We start from the raw sequence: 25,173 nt of genomic DNA, 5'->3' as shown, positions 1-25,173 counted from the left end.
ATTTCTCATTTACCACATCATAGACTGATATTCCATGGCGATCTTTGGCCATCCCTGGCCCTTGCGCCAATAAAATCCATGTATTATCATCATCACCACGGCGGCTATACATTGATCGTGTCAAAACACTGAACGCAGATCTATTTTGTAATATTTGATTACGCGTAGTAATGCGAGCATTGTTAGCGTTTCAGACCCTTTTGTGGCCACACAGCAAGCCAGTAGAAGTACCAGAGTCCCACTGGGTCCTGGTTAGTAGTTTAGATTGCGGTGGCTTGACGAAGTTGCAAGAAAGCGTGAACGATCTTAAGAGCGACAATACATTTTCGCTGCTTCATGGAAATCAGTTGTGCTCACCTCGGCTCTTCAATGCAGGAGTGTCTCGCGTGTAGTGCGATTTATTTGCCATGCTCAAAATTTATCGCAGGGGCTCTTTAATAATGACCGGGGAAAATATTGGTCACCGTGGAAATAATCTTTGCACGACAGGCGCAGCTATTCAGGGCTTTTGCTTAAACAGCTTGGCCACAACAGAATTCGCCGTTCCTGTTTGCCCTATTCCTGAAACTTCTGCAGGCATGATCCCGCAAAATCTACACGCTTATGTCAAATCTAGTGCGCATTAGGGAGGGTAACTATTGTGATGGTACCAAACCGCGATGTTATTTTTGTATGCCTTATTCTACCAATGTGTGCGCTACGGCCGTTTTTATTGCGGTACAGCGCTGTGATTTATAGGAAAATATTACAGCTGTTTGTTGCCGACTTCCTGGTTGCACATCTTTCCGCCTCTTTCGTTTGAAATAGCGCATTTTGCCACGTGAAACTACGGAACGGGTGCCGTGTGTAAGGGCAACACCTACCACTACACAACTGTAAAACGGTTGCAACCCTGATCGCAATCTTGCTGTTAGCTGATTTGGCATCGCTCACTACGCGTAAACACACTTCACCGCAACCTGTTTTTCCGTTTTGTTTCGCCGCACAAGCAATACGCCGTGTGTAGTACCTTCCAAGAGTGGAACAAAAGGTAGGTAACTTCGTTTTTTGCGTAATATAACAGGACTTGCTGATAATATGTAGTGAGAAGGATTGCGGGTACTGGTTATTGAAATGCAATGGCTGCGCATTGCTTTATTTCATATTTTCCACATATACAATTAATTTTTCTGATCTACTCGTTGTACTCTGCAATGCAAGATGATGTATTCTAATGGATGCTTTCTGTATAAATATAAGTTAACTGAGGGGATGTTGCTTTTTCCGGTTCTAGTCCCTTCAGTGTTGCAGACACAAGCTCAGGGCGAAGTCACCGCAGTCAATTTATGAAATAGCTAAAGAATAGATATTTATTTCCTAAACATATAATTGAAGTTAACTATTCAATTGGGGATTTTAACCCCCAGTTATGACAGCACTGCAGCATGGCGCCCCCGTAGGATACAGCAATTTGCGCAATTTTACAAATAGCACCAATTTTTTAAATACTTGAGAACTAAAATATGCCTTTATTCGCTTCAAGTTCTGAAATTGGTGGCCGAAACAGCGCGCGAACCGCTGTCCATGTTATTCACGACGCTGGCATGAGGTAAGCCAGCTCAGTGAGATCACAGCGTTTCCTACAGTCCTTAGAGCGAACTCAGGCGTTGCGATGATTCAATCAGCGTTTAAATGAGGGGTAATTCATGGACTCGTCTGATAATCCTACTTGACGCTCCCGACGTTATTGTGGCTTCGTTTAGTTCGCTTCATCACAGCTTAAGCTTGCCTACATTCTAAAGCAATTTATACATTTTTTAATGCAGAACGTAATAAGGCTCTGCAAGCACGCCAACTGCAGCGGTTCCACTTGTCCTCGTGTCCGTGGCGTAATGGTTTCAACATCGGGCTTCTTTGGGTCCTGTGTTTGAATCCTGCCGTCGGAGAATTTTCATAATCATTATTTCATTATTTATAACGCAGTTATTTCTTTAAAAACGATTGCTTTGCAAAGTAACGAGACATTTCAGGCCATAAGGACGCAGTTTAGGCAATTCCGTGCACTACCCATTATTCCCATCCCGGCTGAACTGCCATGCTTCCGGCTCCCGTAGGCACTAGGGCTACAGTTCCTCTGGTAATATTATGAAAAGACTAAGATTGAGACTACCAGCGCACGCGCCCACTCGGTTGGCACGCGTTTGTAGCGGTAGCGGCGCTACGTCGCAAAGGCCCACGAGCTTCGTGTGATCATGTCCACTGACGTAATGTAATCCAACCAGTCGGAGAGCATTGCGTGGACATTTTTTACGGTGCTGTACGCACGTTTTAATCTCGCGATGTATTGGCTGCGGCTGTCAATGTGTGGCGTGACTGCCTCGCTGATCGTGACTAGCGAGACACGGCAGGCGGCCGCGATTTACAGCAGCTACCGCAGGCACACCTCCACTCATGCAGCGCTTTGTTTTCACACAGACAATGCGTGCTACTCTGTCGTCCTCTCGTAGCCGTGGCCGCCGCAAAGCGGGGCACCATGCTTTTCTGCTCACGCTTCTTGCCGTGCCCTCCTCCTCCATTTTGCGCTTCGTGGTTACGCTGCACCTTTCTTCTCCGCTTTCCTCCTTCCGTTCTCCTCACTTCCAGCGCTTTTTCCATCGCCCATTGCACTCCGCGTTCTCTTTCATCCTTTGCCAGGTTCGTTCGCTCGGTTAAGATGGACAACGCCGACGGCGACGCTGGAACGGACGCTTAAGAGCTGTACTCTAAAATGTTGACCTTGAAGAACCACGCGATGCACCAATTTAAGATCTCCGCCAACGCAAATAAGCCCGGCATCGTCAAGAGCCGGAGTTGGAACGTAGGCACGATGTTCCAGTGACCTTTATAGGAAACGATAGGGCCGATTCGCTGTCATATAAATTATCTAGACGCACTATGTGAAGCTAGCAGCGTTCTAATCGTTCGGCCTCTGGAGCCGTGAATTGCTCACGTATGGAAGGTCATCTAGGCGCAATATTTTTTAGGAAGTGGTAAATCTACACCCCCCTCCCCCTTAGAAGGCGCGAGTATGGGCTGTAGACAATGATGCTGCCGCACAAGTTGTCTTTGGCGGGTTAGCATCAACGTGGAATAAATGTCGAAATGAAGCAAGCTCGAGAGTAAACAAATACAGCATTTCCCCGTATTCAGTGATTTAGTACGTGTACTCTGAGCCTACAATATTGTGGATAAGCGTGCCACCACGTCGACCAGCTTACTAGGGTAGTCACTGGGACGTGCCTTGAATATGTCAGCCAGAGTGTCTTTGCTTCTGCAGTATTGCCGCGTCTGTGCTTTGTTTTTAGCGGGTGCTTAATCTGTATCACTATTTTTTATGAATAGTCCGTGAAGTCATAGATATAGTGCAAGTCCGTCTGAAAGTGTGTATAGAAAAGACTATTGTTTTCGGATTTCGTACACCGTTGGAATGGATGTTATGCGAAGCATTTTGCAGGCAGCTGGCTTTGCAGCATTGTTTGGTTTTCCGCGAGACGTTACTAGGTTGACCAATGTGTTTGTTTAACTCGAGTATTTAAGTCCGTGACGACAGTACAGAGAGCTAAAATTAACGCGATTGCGTGTGTGTGACGAGAGCAGTTAGAAGGTGACGACGGTCCACGACTGAATGATTTATACGAGCGGTGATATTGATGCGAACCAGTCGCATAGAGGTGAGAGATGGGTAAGAAAAGCTGAAATCTAATTGCTCACTGAAGGCAGCAGGTGGTATCACTTGAAGGACTCCAACGGGTGACTTGACGACGATACTGAGGTACAACCGTCAGTCTGTGCCTGTTTATACCCATTCGGTCGAGTGGCGTTGTGCAGCTGGTCGCCTTGGCACAGCCGTGATGACGCCGCCATAGTGGAATTTGATGCAGCGCTGTCGTACTCGCAGACTTTGTGCACCAAAAAAAAAAAGCACGCTTTGATGTTTGATTAAGCAGCTTAGTGACGACGAGAAGGGCCGTGAATGTCCCGCGCAAGCTTTGGGTGGAACTAGAAGGCGACGGGTTGCTGTCCGGCTCTTGGAAATTAGCGCTCGTAGGAAACCTGCTTACTTAAAAGGAAGAGGTGTGGACACGGACCCAAGTTGTTTTAAATAAATATTTACGTTTCGGCTTCCCCACGCGAGCCTTTGCATACATTTATTTTGATCAGTGTCCGGACCTCTTCCTTTCAAGTGCGCATCATCCCGACAAAACGGGCTTCCGTCATACTCTCGAGTTCAGGAAACCTTCTAATCTATCGCTGTTTGAACGGGACCAAACGCCTCAAGGTGTTCTGCTGCCGAGGTTCCAGGATCTTCTCACGCATGCCACTTGTCTTGAGCAAAGATGACACTCGAGAATCAGAGGCGAGAGTTAGATAACAAAGCTTGAATGACGGTGCTGTAACCATCTCGAATTCACAAACACCAACTATATAGTCATCAGCCCATGTCAGTAGTACACTTGGTCCACAGGATCGGCATAAGTTCTTATCATGGTAATGTCATACTGTGCATGGATGCGTGTCATTACATTCATGGGAATTATTTAATGACTTGACATGCAGAAAGTAGAATTCATGCCAATCATTTTATGATACACATGACATGACATTATTGTCACACGTGCATCTCATCTTATTTATCTCATGACATTCATTTCATGACGTGACAGCAGCAATGACTCAGAATAAGCAATACAATGATGAAACATTTGCTGGTTAGTCGAACAAACATATTGCCACGCGTGTTTTAAATGTATAGTGCATAATCATCACCATCAAAGCAAGCTCCGATTTTCGGAGTCGTTGGAAGAGGACATGAACGACATTGGTTGATGTTGTCACTTCAGTAAAGGTGAGGTTTGCTGCAAGTAGACGTCTCTCGCCTTTCCTCTGGCGACAATATTACAAAAAGCCACACGGAAAAGATCCACCAACTTAAAGATCAACGTGAAGGGTCCATTCCGCAACATGACGCTGCAAGTAATACTGCATGAGTCTGAAGCTTATGCAGGTAGCACCGGGAGCTCAGAGTTCGTGAAGTGCAGCCTATTAGCAGCAACATTAGTGAGCATGATAAATATGTATCTTAGTCTTTCTGGTTGATGACCTTGCATATTGAAGGGTCGTGACAGGAACGACGCGCAATGTATTGAAGTGTAAAATTGAGCCGTCGATGAAGGGCAGCCCGGAGGACGTAGATTCACATTTTCCCCTCTCAAGAAACATTTGTATATGCTCTACAAATGGTCCACGAGAAGAAGGGGTTTAACTGAGGGGCCCGAATTTTATTAATCATATCATCAGAAGCAAATAAGCAGAGATTCCAAGGACAACATAGCGGCAATTACTTGTACTTACTAACTGCAATAAAATAAATGATAAATTAATTTAAATGAAAGTGGATGAAAAAACAACTTGTCGCAGGAGACGAATGATCCCGCGTCTTCGCATTACGCGTGCGATGCTCTTACTCATTTCGCTACCGCGGCGCCGTTTTCCCATCCACTTTCTGGGGTGTTATGTTTTACAACTAGAACTAACCCTGGGAGTGTTAGCCAGCTCACAAAGCTTACCGGCAGTCCGTAGTGGTCCGTACATCTACATTGATCTAAAAGCGCCAACATGAAAAATAGGGCTTATCGGCGTTTGCTGTGATGCGGGTGTTGCGCAAATGCCTTAACCCACTGTAATTCATGTGGTTGGGTTGAAGGAAAGAATTCGCGGACGGGTAGGATACTCCCCATTGCGAAACTTGAGCGCCGCTCTTAACGTATTTTCATTTCGCGTGTGAACATATTGCATATTTATTATATAGGTACGCGCTTTATGATAGGAAGAGACCGCTGTTAGTTGCGCAGCTGGCCCGGACAATCTGTCTCGCGTGGCACATTGCAAAAAGGAGTGAAGCGTGGCGCGGCTGCCTCTCTAACCGGGAGATCGCGAGAGGTAGTGCGTGGGATACGCGTCGGCGCGATTCACAGCAGGCGCCGCGTACAGGCCTCCACTCATGCAGCGCTTTATTTCCATAAAGACGACGTGCGCCACTCTGGCGCCATATCCTAGCCATAATCGCTACACATCCCGTCTTGCGCGGCACTACGCTCACTTCTCACACTTTCGTTCCCCCAACTGTGAAAGCGGGCCTTCGTCGAGAGAAAATCGTACCACCAGTGCCAGCGGCCACAACACCCAAGGGTGCGCAATATAGAGCCTTATACTCGTAGCCGCTCGCCATCACCCTTTGCAGGAGCAGTGATCCCCGTCCCACATGTGGTACTGAGGGCTGACCTCAGCAGCTGACGCCGCGGACAACGGTAGCCCTCCCAACCTCGCGGCACTCTGCCACCCCGGAGGTGGAGATGAGATCGCGCACGCGGCTTCGGGTGCTGTGGCCCCTGCGCTCCTCTTCCGCTTTCCGCCTCATGCTTTCACTGTAGCCTACTCCACCGCTCTCCTCCTCCGCTTTCCTTCTCGCGCTTTCTTCGCTCTCGTCACCGCGACAGCGAATAGAGAGAAGAGACCTCTCATAGGAGCTAGAGCTTTTTTTTTTCATTCCCCATTTCATTAAGGTCCTCATTTCCCTTACGCCGACGTGGCACGCCGATGCTCAACGCAGTAACGGCCGCCTAAGAGGTGCGTTCTAAACGTGAACCCCGCGGCTCTGCTTGTTCTTTTGTCGCACTGCAAGCTTCTCTACTCGGACAGATTTTTGGTGCCTTAAGGTCGCATACTGGTGTTTATCGGGTACTTTACGTGTTCCTCAGTTCCCGGGCTAACCGTATCATGGCCTCTGAGATCAGCGCGCGCCAGCTGGTTTTCCTGCGGCCGCACCAATTGAACAGACAGACTAATTCCAGAGGTGGGGCCGCGGCCTGCTTTACCTCTACGCCGCGGCGCTCGTATCTGATGGCAGATAATGCGTCAGGAAGGCTTTCAGGTGCTCTGGTACAGTTGCCGCGGCTTGCATGACCCAAGAAAAGAATGTTTCTTGCAGCGATATAATGTTTTACGTATTCGAAAATGGCTCAAGGCATACGAGGGACGAAGCGCATGCTGGAGACTATTGTGTCAAATGTATTTAATTTTTGCTGCTGACATACACTGGCTACATTCATGCGAGCACATATAAGTGGGATCTCTACGCAAAAGGTCGTCCTGTGCTGCAAACGCACTTTACTTCCAAACTTGCGGGCTACGTAGATGTGTTTATCATGTTGCAAACGAGTTTTCAAAGCTGGCTCAGCAAAGCAGGCACTCTCAAAGCAGTTTCGCCAGATAGTATCGGCGCTTGCTTTCGTATGTGTATTTCGCCGTCGTGATATGGCGTGAAGCAAGACGCAGCATGACCCGCCGACAGAAGCTTGCTGCAGACGCCCATTATTACTTAGATTGAGGTGCAGGTTAGAGAAATGCGAGTGACGAAAATTATTTGGGAGCTCAGCGCTACAGCGTGCCTCTTGATCATATGTCTTTTTTCCCTTTTTGCCCGTACACCCACAATTTTGCATTGCAATAACAATATACTGACACTCCAGGCGGTGAGGTCGACATTTCCTCTTAGTTGCGCTGAACGGCAGCTTCGCATCCGAACAGCCAACAGCGCAAACACTCAGTTTAAGCAGCATGCGCTCGTTACAAAGAAAGAAGGTCGAGCGCGCGCTGAAAAAATAAAGCCACCGGAACCTAGCAAACTAGGCACTCGGAATGGAATATGCTCGCATCTCGCGATGTAACCTGCGGCACCGGGGGTGAAGGCGAAAGGGGAGCTGTCCTCGCTTAGCGCAGGATGCCTCGCACTCGCCCCCGAGGGTTCCCATGTTTTTCTTTCAAACTCTCTCCGTCGCGCAGCTGCGGCTAGAGTGAACACATACTCACATGCATGGAGCAGGAATGGGGGGTGAAGCAGTCGACGTACATCTAGTCCAATGATGCTAACTCTAGGGATTTATCCATAGATCTAGGGGTTTCCGGGTACGTTTATGAATTTAGCGCATTTATCGAAGTATCTAGGGATTTTTTAAAGACACAGCTCGCCATTTGCGCCACTATGCATACTCATAAGTACCCACGCATACTTTAGCAAGGTTACTGGAACCATCTGCTTTACTTTCTAGCACTACCCGCGGAGGTGGAGCAGCGCGCCCGGAGTAGCTAGCGGTCGCCAGAACTAGCGACGTTGAAAAGAGTCCGGAATTCTTTTAACTCTGGAATCATAATAGGAGCTGGTGTCGCTATTCTCTTGACGGCTATAGAAGGCAAGTCTTCCGGACTCCCTGTAATTGAGGTAGTTATAGTAACATTGTGTTTCTTCTTTGACTAAAAAAGGCGTTCAGCGTCGCCGCCTATGCTTCGTTTTGGAGACTCTGCTTCTCTTCACGAAAGAGTGCTAAGAATCATCACGGCTGCGATTTACAGCTGCTGAGCAGCGCATGTAAAAGTGAAACTTCTAAAGTTTGGCCAGTTTTATCTATCGCGAGCTCGAGAATTCATGCTTGGCAGTCTACAATATTTCTGCATTAACAGCACCTCATACGTTATGGTTCCAAGAGCTCCGTATATTGTAGACGCATTACCAAAGTAAATGGCAACTTGTCGAGCTGGCGGTGGCGAGCAAGAACAGCCGTGTAAAAAAAAATCGGTATAATTTGATCATTCAACACAACAAATAAAGATGTGAACAGGAGCATGCACAAAGTTCTGCGGCTTCGTGAAGCACAACGTCGTCCTTGTAAAACCATCTAGGGATTTTTTTATATCAATCTAGAGATAACCGGTACACTGAGTCGGCAACACTAGTATAGTCTGAGCGCAGCCGGTGCTGCGACGGCCCCTAACTAGACCTACAGGCGCATACGCAAGGCTCGTATGTGTGTGCGGGCGTTCCCGTGAGTGTGCTTGTGTGTGTGAAGGATCTGGGTGCTGCTGCTTCCCCTTTATTGTGAAAATGCTCCACAAAAAGCGAAAAAAGAAAGAACAGCCTATGCGCATGTTGAGTTCTCGTGCGGTCTGTCTTCTACGGCGGCTTCTACTGTCACCGTATGAAGAGATGGATGGATGGATGGATGTTATGAGCATACCCTTTGGAACGGGGCGGTTGGCTGCGCCACCAAGCTCTTGTGGTTTATTGACTAAATGTCCTAAAAAATAAAAAAAATAAAAGGAAAAATAAACCTCCGTGAATTTCCATAACCGAAGCTTCTGAGCCCCTATTATGAGATTCGTGTTCGTGCGCCACCGTTGTTTGTCGCTTCCCTACTTCTCTTCCGCCACTCTTCCAATCACGGACATGTTTACTTTCTACATGCTGTCGAAGAACCCAAGGGCTTCAATGAGGCCAGTGATTCCTAAATCGACCACTGGACAGATATATTCACCTTCTAATAAAACATGCTCCATCGTTTCCCTAGTTTTACCACAGTCGAAACCTCAGCAGTCATGGAGGCATTGCGGAATCAGGGTGTAGATGAGCCATGTGTGAAAATACTGGAAGATATCTATAGCGGCTCCACAGCCACCGTAGTCCTCCACAAAGAAAGCAACAAAATCCCTATAAAGAAAGGCGTCAGACAGGGAGATACGATTTCTCCAATGCTATTCACAGCATGTTTACAGGAGGTATTCAGAGGCCTGGAGTGGGAAGAATTGGGCAAAAAATTTGATGGAGAATACCTCAGCAACTTGCGATTCGCTGATGATATTGCCTTGCTTAGTAACTCAGGAGACCAATTGCAATGCATGCTCACTGACCTGGAGAGGCAAAGCAGAAGGGTGGGTCTGAAAATTAATCTGCAGAAAACTAAAGTATTGTTTAACAGTCTCGGAAGAGAACAGAAGTTTACGATAGGTAGTGAAGCACTGGAAGTGGTAAGGGAATACATCTACTTAGGGCAGGTAGTGACCACGGATCCGGATCATGAGACTGAAATAGCCAGAAGAATAAGAATGGGTTGGGGTGCGTTTGGCAGGCATTCTCAAATCATGAACAGCAGGTTGCCACTATCCCTCAAAAGGAAAGTGTATAACAGCTGTGTGTTACCAGTACTCACATATGCGGCAGAAACCTGGAGGCTTACGAAAAGGGTTCTGCTGAAATTGAGGACGACGCAACGAGCTATGGAAAGAAGAATGATGGGTGTAACGTTAAGGGATAAGAAAAGAGCAGATTGGGTGAGGCAACAAACGCGGGTAAACGACATCTTAGTTGAAATTAAGAAAAAGAAATGGGCATGGGCCGGACATGTAATGAGGAGGGAAGATAACCGATGGTCACTAAGGGTTACGAACTGGATTCCAAGGGAAGGGAAGCGTAGCAGGGGGCGGCAGAAAGTTAGGTGGGCGGATGACATTAAGACGTTTGCAGGGACAACATGGCCACAATTAGTACATGACCGGGGTAGTTGGAGAAGTATGGGAGAGGCCTTTGCCCTGAAGTGGGCGTAACTAGGCTGATGATGATGATGATGATGATGATGAAGCACATGAAGGAAGACGAATCTTCCTTCTTATATATCGCTTTATAAGTGGGTATTCTAAGGCATCCTGATCTCGTTTCGAAAAATAATGCGCTTACCTTTCAGTTATCACAAATTCTTTCTCTCCTGATTTCCTTTCTCCTCTTAAGTATAACTACTAGGTTTCTTTTCCATTGCTGCCACCCATGAGATTATCTCCGCCTCTCCGACTTTACTCTCGACGTTCTTTGTTGCTGTGTTGCTCTCCATGCAGGCCGCATACTCGCTAGTAAGACTGCCAGTTCATTTCCTCCACTGTGAATCAATGTTATTCCTTCACAAATACCTAAACACTCTCCCAGCCCATTCACTTCCGTATTCCTCAGTCGTTCGTCATGATTAATTTTACTGTCGGCTTGCATCCCTTCAAAACTTGTCCAGCCCTGCCAGCTTCATTCCCTGCTAGCTTCATTTGTAGTCTTCCAGTGAGCGCCCAATGCGTGGCTTGCCACTGAACTTTGGTTGCCGCCGAGCCCTGATTGTACCGTTGATTTCAAGAAAACAAGCGCGTGTCCTGTTGTAGGTCCTGGAACCACTACCCCTTTCCACATACCGCAGAGCACCTTGTGCCTCTTGTATCCCCATACCGCTCTGCGTTTCATTATGACCGCTTTTCTCTTCTCCTTTACTGTTAATGTTTTTTTCTGTGGTTAAATATACCCTTTGTCTTCGTTAATCCATATAAGAAACCATCTATATTCTTTACACGAGGTATTTCCTTGCCCAGTATTGTCACTGTATGTTCACTTTTCCATTGAATACCATAACACCTGATTTTTTAACGCTAAATTTCAGACCTAACTTATCGCCTGCCTGTCCACAGATATTAGCCAGACGTGGCATATCAATTTGCTTGTTAGCTAGCAACACAATGTCGTCCACGTAATATAAACCTGGGAGTTGCTGCTCTACTACTGTACCCGACTGTTTGTATGAGAGATTAAGGCCGATATTACTTTTAACGCCCTTTACACCCTCACGATGTACATCATAAGCAGCAGTGGGGATCAAGGACACCCCTGCCTCAGTGCCTTGTTCATTCAACGCAAACTGTATTTTGTATTTTCTAGCTAAATCTCTCTCAAAACACAGTCTTCACCTAAGTCTTGTATTGCCGGAATATCCCACAAAATATTGCTGTCTACTTTGTCATACGCTCCTGTAATATCTAATAAGGCCACATATAATGGTCTCCTTTATACACTTCATAGTTCAATAAGCTTAGTAAGGACAAATAAGTTGTCAGGCAAACGCCTACCTATTCTGAAGCCATCCTGAAGTTCTCCCAAAATGCCATTATTCTCTGCCCATTCTTGCAACTTTAACTGAATGGCCTGCATTGCTAACCTGCATATTACCGACGCAATAGCCAACGGTCTGTGCGTGTGACTTGTATTTTTCTCCCCTTAGCTTTATAAGATAAATTCATTCTACTTTGTCGCCAACTGTCTGGTATTCGCGTTTCTTTTAAAGCTTTTTCTACTGCTTTCAACTGAGCTTCCACACTTTTTGGTCCTAGTTCATTATTGAGCCTAATGGGAAGCACGTCTAGCCCTGTGGTTGTGCTCTTCGGATTTTTCTCTTCGGCTTTCTTCCAGTTGAAATTTGAGCACCAGCTCCTTTGCCATCTGGTTCTCCATCATGGTCTTTTTTTCTTCAAGTATAAGCTCGCCATTGCCTTGGAAGGCTTCGGCTGTTACTTTTCGGATGTAATTTAATGCCGCGTTCTCTTGCAGTTTGCTTCCATCTTCGTCTAGACTATGTTGTTGTACTGTTCTAAACTTCCTGCCTAATAATTTTATGTGGTTCCTAATTATTCTAGGTGGGGTCTTCCTTTTATCGCGTATTTGTGACAACCAACGTTCAATTTCACCTATTATCTTTGCTTGCACCAGAACTTGAACCATAAATTTTTTCTCCCGGTATATTTCCCATTTTCCGGCTACATCATCATGTGACAACTGCGCTTTTTTGGCCTGCCTGTGCTCTCGGGAAGCATTCTGTCGTTCGGCGATCGCTTGTCGTATCTCCCTGTTCCACCGGCTTTTCGTTTTCTTTTTTCCTTTCCAACCAACGCGTTGCTTATCTGTCCGTATTTCTGTCTTTAATACACTTAGGAGCTCACCATATTCCCACTCTTTTCTTGGCCAATTGCCGAGTTTTTTCCTTAACTCTTTTGACTATATTTGTTATTTGTACCGTGTTCAAATTTGGACAGGCCATTTCGCGCTCCTTGCTCTCTTTCCAAACTGCATATCCCTTTTTCAATACGATGCGCTTATGGTCACTTCTTATGCAGCTATGCCCTTCCTTGTCAATAACCTTTTCTCTCAACTTATCATGAATTTCTTCTTTCCTCAGACAGTGATCTATAATTACGACAGACAGACACTAATCAGACAGTATTCAATCAAAGTGACCATACCCCTCGGCTAACAGCGTCCACTCCGAGTAGCAGGGCGCGCGCGCCGCATTATAGTTGTTTTCCTGGGAGGCGCGGCGAATGAGATGGCCGGAGCAAAACCAGCAGGTGCTCGCGAATCTCGGAGGTCAGGCGTAGCAGACCGTAGCTACATGCAACTGCAACGCTTGCTCCGTGAACGAGAAGGCTAGAGTGTGCGCGGTCGTGCTCATAGGCGCCTATCTGTCTGTGAAACGTGGTGCGGACCGGCTTTGTCAAGCGCGAGCTTAACCGAAGGATAGTAGCGACATCCAGCTTGCGCGTTTTGAAGCGCTATCAGTATCTCATTACCAAGCGAAATCTGCCCAGGCGTTTAACCAAGAGCAGCAACGAGTGAGCGTTCTCGCAACTGTGATTGTGGCCTGACTAAGTTCAGGATGGTTCCAGGCTGGTTCAGTGTTGAAAACTAGTCGTAATTATCGAGGCCGGGCCACTACGGCACCGATGAACAGGGTGGCCTATGTTTAATTCCGACGAGGGTGGCCGCGGTCGAGCGTGAGCAGACGATACTCGGCTTCTTCTGGAAGTACGTAATTGCTATCGAAATTCGAAAGCAGATTTTCGTTTACTTCAGCCTGTTTATTAAACTGCGTCAATACATATATACACAGTAAGAGTAGGAACAAGTGCACTGATTCGCAAACCCTTCTTGATTGATGCCAGCTATTGGCCAATAGCAGTCGCGTATGGGAGCCTGCTGTATTACTAAACAAATCGTCCAGGAAAGAGTCAGGAGCAGGCTTCTGTTGAAAAGCGAGAGTTTGAGATAAAGTTGACTTCGTGGTCCGCTTCTGAGATCAACGCACCACGCATTACTGCAGAATTTGGCTGAGATGTTCGCAGCAGCGTATGCTATCCACGGACTGTGTTTGTTACGAAGTCTCTAGGGTGGTTGGGGGTCACTTTTTACTATAGTTTTTTCTTTGCGAGATAGTGAGACCTCTTGGAGTGTATACCGCTGAGTCTGTGTAACGTGTAACGCAGGTCCCTGGAAGACTTATCCAAACTAAAGAGGTTAAAGCTTGATTTTGAGAATTCAGCCAAATCGGCTAAGGAATCTTATTTTGCTCGTCTTGGGGAACGGTTGGTAGAAGATCCCAAAGAATTTTGGAAGTATATTCGGCATAGTGGACAGAACGACAATTCTGTCCCTCCTCTTGAATACCTAGGCACGGTACTTGATGATGACAAGCGCAAAGTTGAAGCATTTGGTAGTTATTTTTCTTCTGTGTTTAGTAATCGCCAGTTTCGGGTTGTAAGTCTCGATTTTTCGCTATGCAATGAAGAAATGCCCGAAGTTGAGTTTGCTTTGGAAGGTGTACGCAAGCTCTTAGAAAATGTTTCTCCCAGAAAGGCGAATGGACCAGACAATATAGCAGCAGCAATGCTTAGTAGTTGTTGTGAATCGTTGTGCATGTATTTCCGCCGTCTTTTCCAAAAATGTTTAGACATGGGTGCCGTACCTACCGACTGGAAAATGGCAAATGTCGTGCCTGTACACAAAAGTGGGCCCAAAAACTGCATTGAGAACTACAGACCGGTGTCTTTGACTAGTATTACATGTAAACTAATGGAACACGTTATATATAGTTGTATTATGTCACATCTAGATAAAAATAATCTATTAAGTGCAAACCAACATGGATTTCGGCAGGGGTTTTCTTGTACTACGCAGCTTGTTGAATTCACTCACGATTTGGCTCAAGCAATAGACAAAAGGCAGATAATTGATTGCATCTTTCTAGATTTTCGAAAAGCATTTGACGTTGTTGCTCACGACCTACTTATTAGCAAATTACACGCCTACAAGTTGCACAAAAAGGTAATTGCATGGATATCTGAATATCTTTCACATAGACAACAGTCTGTGGTTCTCAATGGCATCTCCTCTGATCTTGCTGCAGTGACCTCTGGAGCACCCCAAGGCTCTGTGTTGGGGCCCCTCTTGTTTTTATTATATATAAATGATATCACTAGTGGTATTATGTCATCTTTCAGGATGTTTGCAGACGACTGCGTAGTATATAGGGTTATTGATAGTGATTCCGATTTTTATGCACTTCAGAGTGATTTAGACAAACTTTCAACTTGGTGTGCGAAATGGGAAATGTCGCTTAACGTTTCAAAATGTTTAAACATCACCTTTACAAGGAAACATTCACACAAGACATACGAGTACAAATTAAATAGCGTTACTTTAAGCACGGTTACGGAATGTAAATACTTGGGAGTTTGGTTTACCTCGGATTTAAGGTGGAACAGGCATGATGATGATGATATGTGGTGTTTAATGGCGCAAGGGCCAGGTTTGGCCAATGAGCGCCATGACAAGTGGTGATGTTGACGATGTAATATGGAGATGTGACTTGGCTGTAAAGTGGCCTAAAAAATTGTCGCTGTAAAGTGCGTAAAATCTACGTGCTATAAAATTATGGCGATGACTAATGACGAATACTCTAAACACTAAAATCCATCGTAGAATAATGATGCAAGATATAAAATATATAATATGGTAAAATTACTTTGAGCACTGCTGCCTCGCCTGAGCCCTTGAACCACAAGGGCCTAGAGGCATGTGCTATTCAAAATAATGATCACAGCGACATCCTCTGAAGAGAGGAAGCGCTACGAACATGTGGGGCTAAAAACATGCAAAACAACATCTTTCAGAAAACTTAAGACTGCGTTAGTGTCAAATAGAGGTTCCGGGCCGAGTAACATAACAGGATGAAGGGGGATGCGCTGCCGGTATGCTAAGGGAAAATGCTTCTTTCTTTCATGTTCGGCTTCCCGACACTCCAGGAGGACGTGGAGGACGGTCAGCCTCTCCCCGCATCTACCACAGGTTGGAGGCTCGTTTCCCGTGAGTAAAAAGTTATGTGTGCCAAAAGTGTGTCCTATTCTTAGACGGCAGAATAGGACATCTGTCCGGCGGGATTTTGTTACAGGAGGCCAGAAACCTAATTGTGGCTTTATTACATGCAGTTTATTATTTATTTCTTTGTCCCACATACGTTGCCAGTGGCTTCGTAGTTTCCTTCTTAAGAAAGGCTTCAGGTCTGTGACAGGGACCGAAGCAGTAGGATTGTCTGCATGCAATGAGATTGATGTGGCCATCTGGTCAGCTAGAACGTTTCCCTCGATGCCCCTATGTCCAGGCACCCAGCATATGATCACATGTTGGTTAGATATATATGATTTGCACAGTGCGGAGTAAAGTTCAATAACTACTGGATTTTTATGATTACAGAAAGACATCAAGGCCTTCACAACACTGAGGGAGTCCGTATATATCACTGATTTCGGGAGTTGTGATTTGTTTATATGCTTTACGGCCGACAGCAGGGCGTAGGCCTCAGCCGTAAAGATATTAGTTTCCGGGTGCAGTACGTCGGATTCGGAGAAGGATGGACCGACGGCTGCATAGGACACCCCGTCGTGTGACTTTGATGCGTCTGTGTAGAACTCCGTGCAGGAGTATTTGTGCTGGAGTTCCCGGAAATGCATCTTGATTTCAATCTCTGGAGCATGCTTTGTGACTTCCACGAAAGATATATCACAATGTATGAGCTGCCACTCCCAAGGAGGTAGCAGCTTGGCTGGATGCATTAGGCGAAGCTCGAGGAGTGGAACGTGCATTTCTTCACTAAGCTCCCTCACACGCAGCGTGAAAGGCTGTCTTACGGAGGGACGATTGCGAAAGAGTGTAGCATATGTCATGTCATGAATGGTATTAAAACAGGGATGTTGAGGATTTGAGTGGACTTTCAGAAAATATGTATGGCTGATGTATGTTCTCTGGATATGAAGAGACCACTCATTCGATTCTGCATATAAACTTTGTATGGGACTCGTTCTGAATGCGCCAGTGGCCAGACGGATTCCTAGATGGTGGACCGGATCTAGCATCTTTAGTGCGCTCGGGGCTGCAGAGTGATAGATCACGGCACCATAGTCTAGTCGTGATCGAATGAGGCTCTTATAGATATTCATTAAACACTCTCTGTCACTACCCCACGTAGTCTGGGATAGAAGTTTGATTATGTTCATTGTTTTCAGACATTTTTCTTTAAGATATTTAATGTGGGAGACGAAAGTGAGTCTGTAGTCAAGGATGACACCTAGGAATTTGTGCTCTTTGCTGATAGGTATTCGTTGTCCACACAGTTCTAAGGAAGGATCCGGAGCCAGGCCTCTCTTTCTTGTAAAGAGAACGCAAGAGCTTTTGTTAGGATTGATCTTAAATCCATTCTTGTCTGCCCACACTGAAACTTTATTCAGGCCATGCTGTACCTGTCTCTCGCAGACTGCGAGGTTACAAGATTTGAAAGCTATTTGAATGTCGTCCACGTAGACAGAGTAAAACATGGCGGGTGGTAAGGATGCACGAAGCGTGTTCATCTTCACGATAAAAAGCGTGCAGCTGAGCACGCCTCCTTGGGGTACGCCCGTTTCTTGGGTAAAAGGGCGTGAGAGTGCATTGCCGACTTTTACCCGGAAGGTACGATTTGACAGATAGCTTTTTATTATATTAAACATATTACCGTGGATGCCCATTTCTGACAAGTCTCTTAGGATTCCGTAACGCCACGTCGTATCGTACGCCTTCTCCATATCGAGGAATATGGATAAGAAGAATTGTTTGTGTACAAATGCGTCCCGGATATTTGCTTCTACACGTACAAGGTGGTCAGTTGTGGAGCGTCCTTCTCGGAAGCCGCACTGATAAGGATCAAGAATTTTGCTCTGTTCAAGGAAAAAGATGAGTCGCCGATTTATCATTTTTTCGAACACCTTACAAATGCAACTTGTGAGGGCTATCGGGCGGTAACTCGCCACTGAGGAAGGGTCTTTTCCTTGTTTCAAAACAGGGACCACAATGGCTTCCTTCCACGCAATTGGAAGGTGCCCTGCATCCCAGATGGTGTTGAAGAGTGTGAGTAGTGTGACTTTCGTATCATTGTGTAAATTTTTGAGCATTTCGTACATGATTCGATCCGATCCTGGTGCGGAGCTCTTGCATGCGCTCAAGGCAGCTCTCAATTCAGCAATACTAAAAGGACGGTTGTAAGGCTGATTTTCTCGATCTTTTGTTGTTAGTGGCTTACGTTCTTCTGTTTGTTTGTATTTGAGAAAGGACTGTGTATAATTTGTTTCACTTGACACGCTCTCAAAATATTCCCCAAGTGAGTCTGCCTGGTCTTGCAGGGTATCGCCTTGTGTGTTTACCAGGGGGAGTGAATATGTTTCCCGCCCTCTAATCCTATTTACTCTGTTCCAAGCTTTGGCCTCATCCCTAAACGAGTTAATACTCGATAAAAACTTGTGCCAGCTTTCTCTTCTGGCCTGTCGGCGGGTTCGCCTGCCTTGGGATTTTACTTTTTTAAAGTTGACAAGATTCTCAGCGGTGGGAGAAGCTCGCAGCAACCCCCACGCCTTGTTCTGGTTCTTACGGGCGGTCCGACATTCACTGTTCCACCACGGTACACGTGGTTTGCATGCCAAACCACTTACTTCGGATATGCAATGTGATGCGGCATCTATTATGAATGCTGTAAGATAATCCACAGCAGCATCAATTTCTAAAGAAGATAGGTCAGCCCATGCGATGCTAGAGAGAGTTCGAAATTTCTGCCAGTCGGCTGTGTCTATCTTCCACCTAGGAGTTTGTGGAGGACATTCGTTTTCTTTAGATGTTCTTATCAGTATGGGGAAGTGGTCGCTCCCGTAAGGATTTTCCATAACTTCCCATTCGAGTTCAGGCAATATACACGGGGAAACTAGGCTGAGGTCAATTGATGAAAATGTTCTGTTGGCGAGAGAATAATATGTGGGTGCCTTCTTATTCAGCAGGCATACACCAGAAGAGAAGAGGAACTGTTCAACAAGACGACCTCGCGCATCTATACGAGAGTCGCCCCACAGGCTGTTGTGCGCATTGAAATCCCCAAGTACAACGTACGGTTCTGGCAATTCATCTATGAAGGACTGAAATTCATGTTTGTTTAGATTGTAGTGTGGGGGTATATAAAGCGAGCAAATAGTGATGAGTTTGTTTAGCAGAACAGCTCGCACCGCCACTGCCTCAAGGGGCGTACGTAGCTGTAAAGATTGGCATGCTATACTTTTATGAGTGAGAATCGCCACACCACCCGATGATGCAACGGCATCATCGCGATCTTTGCGAAACGTAACATACGTACGGAGAAAGTTTGTGTGTTTGGATTTTAAGTGTGTTTCCTGTAGACACAGCACTTTTGGATTGTGTTTTTGAATGAGCTCTTGCACGTCATCAAGGTTTCTGAGAAGACCTCTGACGTTCCATTGAATAATTTGTGTATCCATATTGGGTGATAATATGTGCTGTGTGTACAGAAACAGAAGTAGTGTTTATGGAAATTGCTGTGATTAAATTACAGAGCCCTTTCGAGGCCCTGTAACGGGAGTTTTGCCCTTTCTGGAGCGTTCGAGTGAACCTCGCCGCTCCTTAGGCGCTTGGCGCCCCTGGAGGATAGGTGTAGTGTCCATTGCCTCTTGTGAGGCGCCGGACACCTGCTCTTGCGAGCGAGAAGTCACCAGGGAGAGTCTCGCCTTGGAGGGCAAGACCCCTGCGCCCACCAGCCCGGAGGTCGATGGGGTTCCCTGGGGGATTTGGCTGCGCCGGCCGTTGCCAGCGCTAGGAGGGACCTGGGAGGTTGAGGCAGCCTCGGCTGCACCCACCTTCGGGGTCGATGGCCCCTTTTCCTCGGTAGGCGGAGCAGCGCTAGCTGCAACCGCCGTGGGGGCAGACGGCGTAACTGCCGACTCACTGCGTGTGGGTCGGGCAGTCGCCGGAGACCGTTGTGACGCTGCCCCCTGACGCGCCACATGGGCAAAGGTTTTCTTGGGCAGGTATGATACCCGCCTCCGTGCCTCTCTGAAAGTTATGTTTTCCTTGACCTTGATTGTAACGATTTCCTTTTCTTTTTTCCAGGAAGGGCACGACCGCGAGTACGCGGCGTGCTCCCCATCGCAGTTTACACAGCGGAGAGCGTTCTCACAAGTTTCAGTGGTGTGTTCTGTGGCACTGCATTTAGCACAAGTTTGGCGGCCGCGGCAGCTCTGCGAGCTGTGGCCGAAGCGCTGACATTTGAAACAACGGAGTGGATTGGGCACGTAAGGCCTGACACGGAGCTTTATGTACCCGGCCTCGATTGATTCGGGCAGGACACTTGAATTGAATGTGAGAATTAGGTGTTTGGTCGCAATTTCCTTACCATCGCGCCTCATCTTTATTCTTTTCACATTAACAACATTTTGCTCATTGAAGCCCTCTAGGAGCTCTGCCTCTGTCAACTGAAGCAGGTCATCATCTGAGACAACGCCGCGTGTAGTGTTCATAGTGCGGTGCGGAGTCACTGTCACTTGAAAGTCTCCAAAAGACACTAGATTAGGTAGCTTTTCGTATTGTTTCAGGTCACGGAGCTCCAAAAGGAGATCTCCACTTGCCATCCTTGATGCCTTGTAACCTGAACCAAGAACCTCAGTTAAAGACTTCGAAACTAGAAATGGGGAGATCGTGCGTACTTGTTTATCTGACTTTTCCGAATGAATTACGTGAAATCGTGGGAAGTTGGGTTTTTGTCGTCCAAAAAACTGAAATACGTCTTCGGTGCGCCCTCTTTTCTGAGGGCGATCTGGGAGGGTAGGGAAGGAACTAGCCATAGAATAATTTGATTTTCGGCAATAACGCCAACCACCCACCGTGGAGCCCTACTAGGGGACGTTACAGGGACTGTAAGAACAGGTCCTGCAAACGCCAGTTGTACGTTATCACTATAACCAAATATGAGATAACCTAGGTTGGTTATTCACACAAGGTTAACCCTTGCTGCCTGGAAAATTTGGAAGTAAACGGAAGCTAGGAGAAGACAGGAAAGATGAAAAGTGAGAAAAAGACGAAGACTGGAGGGAGAGAGAGACAGGAAAAGGCAACTACCGATTTCCCCCGGGTGGGTCAGTCCGGGGGTGCCGTCTACGTGAAGCCGAGGCCAAAGGGGTGTGTTGCCTCCGCCGGGGGGCCTTAAAGGTCCGAACACCCAGCATCGGCTCAACCCCCAGGATCCCCTTTTACCCGGACACGGCTAAGCCACGCACGGTTAAACGCGGGAGGGTCCAACCCTCGTGTGCTCGGGTCCGTGGTGTCGCAACACACCAAACGCCTGCTTGCGCAGACGCCCCTGCGGGGTGGAACAGGCATGTACAGGAGTAAAGAAAGAAGGCGGCACGAAAGTTGGGCTTCCTCCGTCGAAATTTTGGCCAATTACCTAGTAAATTGAAAGAACAGCTGTATTTTACTCACGTACGTTCGGTACTTGAGTACGCTTGCATTTGCTGGGATCCTTATACGTGTCAGTTAGTCGATTCTCTGGAAAAAATTCAGAATAGGGCGGTTCGATTCGTTCTTGGTAGTTACGACAAAGACTTCAGTATTACCGAAGGCAAGCGCAGACTTAATTGGCAAGATCTAAAGGATAGAAGAAAGTGCCTCAGACTCAAATTTTTTCACAGTATTTACTATTCTAAAATAGGCATCGACAGGAACAAATATATTAAATTACCATCGTACATTTTCTGTAGAAGAGACCATGCCTTGAAACTCCATGAATTTCTTTTAAGGGTGACACCTTGCGTTATGAATTTTTTTACAGGGCCACGAGGGAGTGGAATGCTCTCCCGTCAAATATTGTTGGTATACAATGTAATGAAACGTTTTACCGCGCTTTGTGTGTTGAAATGAGTGTCAACTGATGTAGATATGTATATACCCCCCTGCTGTAATGCCTTCTAAGGCGATGCAGGTACTAAATAAATAAATAAATAAATAAATAATGTATCGTTTGTCTCGGCGCACCGTTAAGGATCTTTAACCTGAGATGTGTACAGCCGTATACATTGGTTTGTAGAATGTTTCGGCGTTTGTAGTTATGGAAGCTACCTTTCTCTTGCAGGCCAGCAAGTCATGCATTGCTACATAAATATGCGACTGCTAATTCTGGGTATCATCAGCTTTGGTAAGATACCTTTCGTACCGTACTGCGACCGCTTTATCTTTTAAAGTAGTAGGCCTTAAAACTGTAGCACCGTAGGCGCTATTGCGACAATGATTCCCTACTAACTTCGTCAATCTAGTTTTATAACATTCTGACCGACAGACATCGACAAAAATTAGTGTTGTTAATGGTTGCTATATAAGGGTTACAAGAGCATTTTAATTGTGTTCTTGCGCTTGAGGTTCTGACGGTGACCTGGGTTTTTGTGCTGTTAGGTACTTGTATATATGGACACTTTTGTGTTGTCCCTTGATTTGACTTTGGTTGTGCTTTAGTTGCTTGCTTTCCCCCAGCGATTTGTATCTTCTTCTCGTTCCTTTTCTTTTTATTTCTAGCTTTTGTGTGGGTGTGCATGACCGCTTTACATCGATACTTCTGACTCCCCTCCCCACTACTTTAATGCCCGGTATCTAAATAAATGTACACTGCACCAGCTCATATCGAACGCCTATGACTGTGGAACTTGACGGTCGAATTCACTCATCAATCAGTAAATGAAAAGTTCTGTGCTTAGTAAGATAGGCGTTGTTGACTTTAACAGGAGTGATATTTCGCTATCGACAAACAGTCACCGCTGGCAATGAAGTGAAACGAGAAAGACGATCTGTTATGCAGGGAAGTCTGTGCTAGTAAAACTGTCGCAGTGCTAGCGTGCGAAACAGGAAAACTTCACGATAGATGACATGATAGGTAATATGATATCCAATGGTTGCCTTGTTCAGCTTTGTAAATTATGAGATTGTGTCATTGTGTCGGATAGGTTACAGTACACATTTAGCACGTGCTACTTTGAGTTTCTAAGAGTAATCGGCTAAATGATCTACCGCTGCCTGGTCCCTTGGCAAGCTCGCAGTGAGCAGGAAATTCAGTAATTCATTTAGGAACCGAATAAGATGTCTCGTAGTAGTTGAGTTTATAAACATGCATATGTGGACGACGATTATCGATTGAACAAAGAAAAAAAAGGCTTCTGCTCATTTTATTTCATTTAACCACTTGAAGAGGACTGTAGAGCTCAAAAGTGTGCACAGAAGCACACCAAGTCATTTCTAATCCACAGATCAGCAAAGAGAGCGTCGTTTTGGAGCACGGCCTGGTTGGGTGCTCAAATGCAGCCAGGTAACCTTGTTCCCGTTCAATAACTACGCAGTTTCGAAGCATTGGGTGTTTTTTTTTATTCGTGTATTTGGCACCTCGTAATGTATTAAACGTGCTCCAACAGCCCTGCAGTGGAAATAAAAGTAGGCTCATGATGATGATGAATGTACTCAGAGCGCTTGAACAGGGAATGTCGCTGGTGCCAGCGACGGAGTGACTTGTTTTCGTCAGGCCAGGAACTTCTTTAATTAGCAGCGTTTAGTCGCGCGCGGCCCAACTAGTCTAAATAAATTACTGCGCCTTGTCTACTTGCATCCGAATCACGTTGTCATCACAAGTCTCACCATCACAGTAAATCCCTCGCTTCCTTCACATGCTGCAGCGGCACGCGCACCCATTCTTTCTTTTTTGTCCCCCTTTTTAACATAGACCTACTCAGCCTCATCTAGTACTCAGTTTTGTATCAATTTCGTGCTACTTCTACGATGCAGTTGTGATGCAGAAAAATTACAGAGAAGAAAGTAAAAGAAATTATATTTTTCAACCTTCCAGTAAAATCCGCAAACGACCCATGGACCATTGCCATAGGCCATAGCAACGGTGTGGCGTTTCAAATATAAAGATTGCAACTGTACTTGGCAAACACTGACATGAAGTGCAGTATGTCACGCTTGCTTCAGAAATGCGCATAAATTTCTCGTTGCATATCACACCATGAAGGTTTCTGTTGTGCTATAAGATAGAAAAATGCGTTTCTTTCACAGCTGTTCTGGCTATTGCACATGGATACCCCGGATCAAGCCCGGATGTTGTCTTGGTAGCACGAAATGACGAAGAACGTGAAGGCTTCCTGGATGGCGTCAATGATTTCTTTCAGCCTGCAGCAGATGCCATTCAGCATTACGTATTTGATCCTATAAAGAACTTCTTCGGCGCTGGCTCGGACAGCAACGAGTAATCTACGTTATTCCTTCGAAATCGCATTAAAGTGCAAAATGCTGTGCAGTTTTACGAAAGACCGCTGTTGACGCCACAAGCAAGTCACGACCGCGGTCCTGTTGCACTTCTTTAAAGGATTAGTTTGGCAGTTCATTGTGTTGGAAAACACTCGCGCATAAGGCAAACTTGTAACTTGGCCGCTTTGGGTTAACTGTTGGGCACATCTTATGGTACTTGCTATATGACGTGTTTTGCTGTTATTCTTTCTTTTCTGGATGGTGTCTAACTTTCTGGGTTTTTGTATAAAAATAAACTGCAAAAAAGAATTACGCGTGACATTGTCACCGAGGCACAAGTACTGTGTTACTCGTCACACCTGAAGAGACACAGCGCTATGGTCGCATATGAATAAAGGCTCAGTAATCGCAAAGTGCATTTAATTATTCAACCGTCCAGGGGCATCTGCACTCTCCAGGCGTTTGGTGTGTTGTGATACCACCGACCCGAACCCACTGAGTGTGGACCTTCCGGCGCACAGTCGTGCACCGCACGGTGGTGCCCGGCGTTGCCGGAGGGACCCGACATCGAGAGAAACACTATCGCATTTTCATGTTGATTCTTGTACTATTTTGCCATCGTATATATTTACCACCCTTACCACCCGCCCTATCTCATAATTATCTTCTCATCACTTGCGAATTCCTCAGCGTATAAAGGTTAAGCGTGTAACGCTAGTCAGTGCTGGATTTACTATATGTGATTATGGTCAGTGGCATAGCTAGGTTGTCTGGCACCCGGGGCCCTTAGCTCTTCTGTCACCCCCCCCCCCCCCCCGGGTGTAGTCGAGGGAGGCGGGGATATCGCCAATATTCGGGTGTCTTCAGACGTTTATGACACCCCCCCCCTTCTGGCCCCATGCACCCGGGGCCCACGGCCCCCCGGCCCCCCCTGTTGCTACGCCAGTGATTATGGTGTCAGCGTTGAACTGACGTAAGCCGTTCCTCCTACCCGATGGAGTTGCTCCGCCGTCGCCAACTCTTCTGGCCAACAAACAATCATG

General features: G+C 46.3%; 1 long non-coding RNA gene across 1 annotated transcript; it reads left to right on the top strand.

Annotated features, from left to right (window-relative positions):
• Positions 1-836: 836 nt before the first annotated feature.
• On the top strand, positions 837-24,521 carry LOC135910202 (uncharacterized). The gene is made up of 4 exons (XR_010566935.1): positions 837-1,030; positions 15,787-15,847; positions 21,975-22,037; positions 23,939-24,521. It is a non-coding gene; the product is annotated as an uncharacterized lncRNA (long non-coding RNA).
• The last annotated feature ends 652 nt before the right edge of the window (positions 24,522-25,173 follow it).

Source organism: Dermacentor albipictus, chromosome 8 (assembly GCF_038994185.2).
Source record: "Dermacentor albipictus isolate Rhodes 1998 colony chromosome 8, USDA_Dalb.pri_finalv2, whole genome shotgun sequence".
NCBI lineage: Eukaryota > Metazoa > Arthropoda > Arachnida > Ixodida > Ixodidae > Dermacentor > Dermacentor albipictus.
Note: the sequence above shows the minus strand (reverse complement) of the source record. Positions and strands in the feature narration are given on the sequence as shown.